Raw genomic sequence first — 5,198 nt, forward strand, 5'->3', positions numbered from 1 at the left:
TTTTTAATCGAAACCATTATTTTTCAGTTCAAATACTATCAACAATTCTTTCAAGCAGGTTAATTTTTTCAAAAGCATTATAGAGGATTAAAATGAGCTTTTCTTAATGGGTTGTGCATTTAAAAAAAAGTTGAGAAAAACAATTATCGCTCAACACAGAAATTTAACCCAGACCGTTTTGATGTCGTCGATTGCGAATAACTGCAAAAATTTTGTTTACGACATTTTATTTAAATTCTGAACAGATCGTATGAATCTTTTTAAAAATGTTTTCGGAGTGGAAATAAAATATTTTTTCATAAAAAGCTATTGGGTTAAAAAAGCTTAAGAGATTATTTGACATTATTTAATTATAAAAATTTATTTATAATAATTATATAATTAACGTACACTGAAAAATAAAAGTATGGTTATCTTAACCATCTGAAGTGGTACTGATGGTAGATGGTTGTCATAACAAAATGTATCGTTAACTTGGCAATACTAGATTTCTGAATTGATGATCTTCAATTTTATATAAAAATATTGATAATTTAACCATATTCTTTGATCATACTCCCCATACTTGGTATTGCTGTTTTAACGATTCCTATAGATTACTATTATAGCAATCCAAATTGTTAATGTAGCAATTCAAACGGTTAATATAGCAATCCGGATTGCAAATATATTAATACGAATTGTTAATGCAGCAACGCGTATTGTCGTAGCAACCATTCATATGGATTGTTTTTATTCTACTGCTGAAAAATGTCTTATTTTAAGAAGACTTATCTTGAGTCAAGATTTTTTTTTCTGCAAACGGATATCATAAAGCTCTCGAATGGCCACCTTCACACTATCAAAATTTTTTGTTTGGTGTTTTCGTTCAGGTCGACGTCAAGTTTCCGTCAAGTTTCGGAAATCCAAGTTTTGACTAAAGCATGAGTACAGTATTAAACACAAATTGGCGTAAATCTATCGTTGCAATCCCAAGACGAGTTAACCCAGAAACTTGTGGAAGAAAATTTGAAGAGTAAAATTTTATTCCTATATTGATAACTATTTAGCATTAACTATTGGCACCATCGAGTTTTTAAGTTTAACCCTTTAATTTTTTATAAGCAAATTGACGTCCAATTTCAGCTATAGATTTCTATCAACTTGCAGTTAATGTGACCATCAGGAGTGGTTTTATCTGAAGTTCTAGAAAAAGTTCTGATAGAATCGTTTCTTGAAAAAACGGCTGTTCTGAAATCTGTGAATTGTTCAGTCAAAGTTCTTGCTCAACAATGATGAATACACTAAAACTGAAAAATACAATCTGGCTGTAAATCGTATCGTTTACAAAATTTATGATTATTAATTTTTCTGTAAACGCAGTAGTTTTGCCATAATTTTTAGTTGAAGGACTTAATTATCAAATATATTGGGAAAGTTGAGCGTTCTAAATTTTGTAAGGTTCTCAGAAAAGTTTTTTGATAATCTACGATAGACACGCTGAAAATGGATAAATTCAATCTGACTGTAAATGGTTCTGACAATAAAATATCTAGTATAGATTTATCCATAAAATCAATAAATTCGCCGAAATTTTTATTTGTAATCAATGCTATGTGATAACATTTAGATGCAGATCGTATCGTCTGCAAAATCGTGTACCATGAATTTTTTCGGAAGTCCAGTGATGTCACTAAAATCTTCGGTTAAAAGATTTGAAGCACAAATATTATGAAAAAGTGCGCGGTTCTAAATTCGTAAGGTTCTCAATCAACATTTCCGCTAAATACCCCACTAGGCATAAATGTCAGAAAGATATCTTGTTAGTATCATAAAGTTATCAAAAAAAGTATGCTATCTTTCTAATATCGAAAAGATATCTATCTGACATTCATACCGAGCGGGAATGATAGATACGCTAAAAATAAATAAATGTATTTTGTTTACATATTTGTTTGCCTAACAAATTATCTATTACGGATTTTTCGGTAATTCTTGTTGACAACTCGAATTAAAATCAGATTCTGTCTGGCTATTTTGGACGTAACGATCAGAGCCTAACAAAAATTGTAACTGAGAATCTTATCAAATTAGAAACAGCTGACTTTTTCATAAGATTCGTGCGTCAAATCCTTCAACGGAAAATTTTGGTCTACTGAGTTAATGGACAAATTTACGATAAACAATTTTGTTGATAATAAAATTTGCAACAATGATGTACTCTTCTATTTTCAGCGTATCTCATACATAGTTAGATATTTCGTGTTATATTTGAAACAATTTGTGTTGATCAGTCTACACGAATTTTCATGTGAATTCAACAGATTGCATTTGTGTTGATCTTTAACACAAATTCTATATTGAATAATTGAATACACAGTCTGTTATTTTTACAGAAAATTTATGTAAATTTAACAGAGTTTTAGTGTTAAAATTAGTTAGTAAATATAAGCATATAACCTAAATCATAATTCATAACATAACTAACTTAAGTATACTGATCTAACCTTAGCGCAACTTATGTCAACTTGGCGAACAATCAGTTTGGTTTTCTGTGATTTTTCTAAAAAACGCAGCTATGAATGATCCTCCCGTAGAATAAGAATAAAAAATCATTGAATTTATCATTGGGTCATCGTGAAAAATCATTGAATCAGATTATATTTATCTATTTTTAGCGTTTCTACTATACTTCATTAGAAATTTTGACTGAAAACCTAACATCATTTAGAAAAGCTCTTTTGTTTGTAGAAATTGTCTTATAAGTCTTTTAACTGTAAATTGTGGTGAAACTACCGAAACTATAGCCAAATTCATCATCAAAAATATTGTAGACAATCTAGTTAACAACAATGTTGTATTATTATATTTTTTAAAAAATCTTTCACGATAAAGCAAGAATCGTGACTGACGCTTTCACAAAATTCAGAACACCCAATTTTCCCATGATATTTGTCGATAAAGACCTTCAATAAAAAATTATAACATAACCACTGATGAGATTGCGGACCAATTCATAATAGACGGCTTTGTAGACAAAACGATTTGCAGTCACACTGCATCTATCTACTTTTAGAGTGTTTTTTATCAGGGCTAAATTATTTAATTTACAGACCAGTTTGTTGTAAATCTTTCTGTACCTATTCAAATTTCGGATCATGTTGTACTGATTCATTTTCAACATATCTATTATAGAATAAGAGGAAATCGAATGAACAAATTGACACTTTCTTGTTGTATCATTTTTAACATAGTTTATTCAATCGAGTAATAAGAATTGTAGTTTTAGCCAAACTTTCAAATTTACGAGCACATTTATCAAAAACTATTAGTACACTATGAAATTTTGATGCAGATTGTTCCCATTTGTTATTGATATATCTATCATAGTTTTGAAGACATTTTAACAGAGAAATTGGTATTTTTTTTTTTTTCATAATCTACTTTTTCAATAGATTTGTCGATTGAGTCCTTAAAATTGAGATTACGGATAAGTGATTCAATAAACGTAATAATTTTTCATAAAATATCAATAACCAATATAAATATAATGATTATTTATGTATTTATAAAAAATACAGTACCCTTCGTCGTCACCATAGCTTTAAGTTCGTGATCCCGTAGAGTGGTATAAGCTAGAGCTGATTTGCATATAAGTTTAATATTAAACCAGCAATTTTGGAAAATTGTTTGCCGATTAAACGCTTCATATTCTGTATACTACTGTGATAAATAAATATAATTCGGTAGTTGTAAATGAAGAGTGAAATTCAACCATTATTTGTCATTATCGATTAGCCGTGCATAATTCTTATAATAAGATGTAACATTCGAACAATTATCTACCGTATTTTTTCTTGATCCAATTTTGAAAAAATCACAAAACCCTTGAACCTTAATAAAGAATTACGTTGTGACTCATAAATTTCTCTTATTAAATTTCTTATGCAGTATGATGAGAGAGAAAGTTTCATCAGATCTTCACAAAATAATATATATGGTCAATCATCTATAAATTTTAAAATACTGTGTTAGAAAATCAAACAGACAATGTAATTTATATCTAAAAGTAATACGTTAAAAATAATGGGAAAGAAAATTTTATTTGGATAACAAACATTGCAAGTAATATATTCTATCTGAAATTATAACATCATTTGTCGAAAAGTAACATAAATACAATCAGTAATATATTAAGTAGGGTGTTTCAAGAAATAACAAATTTTTTCCTCTTCTCGGAAACAAGTTCGAAAATTGTATTTAGATATAAAAAGATGCCTGTGGAAAATAAAGTGCTTAATATTAACATTAAGAGGTTCCGCATTGCACTCTTCTATTTTCCATAAGAATCACAGAGAAAAATTTTTTTTTGCATCTTCTGATTTTTATAACAAGCTATCAATTCATCATAGAAAAAATCAGTGGGCATATTAATTAAGGGAATTGAATGCTCTATAAAAAAAAGTCTCTTGTCATTTTTTGAAAAATCCATTTGTTCAAAAGAGATTTGAGATTGAAGTCAAATTTATATTAAATTTTAAGAGCTTTTTAATTTTCCGACGAAACTATTAGACTTATCACAAAATATCATAAGTTCTTTTTTGGAGACAATTTCATTTCCTACAAATTATTACTCATAAAGTTTTTTTGAGTTCCGCATTGTTTTTTGGTTATTTTCATTTTAATGTCAAGCTCTTAAAATCGATCAGATGGCTATTTTCTTTATGATTCCTCAAAATAACTTTATTTGTAATAATTTGTAGGAAAAAAAATTATTTACCAAAAAGGTCTCAAGATATTTTGTAATAGGTCTGATAGTTTCGACGGAAAAGTAAAAAAATCTCAAAATTTAATATAAATTCAACTTCATAGTCAAATAACTTTTGAACAATTGGATTTATCAAAAAATGATAAGAGACTTTTTTCGTAGAGCATTCAATCGCCTTCAAAAATATATCTGCTAATTTTTCCTATGATGCATCTTTAGCTGGTTATAAGAATCAAATGAAGCAAAAAAATTTTTTTCCATATTACTTTTATGGAAAATAGACAAGTGCAATGCGAAACCTCTAAATGTTAATATTAAGAGCTCTAATTTTTACAGCCGACTTTTTATATCAAAATCAAATTTTCGAACCTGTTTCCAAGAAGAAAAAAAAAATTCGTTGTTTTTTTAAACACCCTGATATTTAGTCATTTCATTGTAAATAACAATAATG

Source organism: Microplitis demolitor, chromosome 1, assembly GCF_026212275.2.
Source record: "Microplitis demolitor isolate Queensland-Clemson2020A chromosome 1, iyMicDemo2.1a, whole genome shotgun sequence".
NCBI lineage: Eukaryota > Metazoa > Arthropoda > Insecta > Hymenoptera > Braconidae > Microplitis > Microplitis demolitor.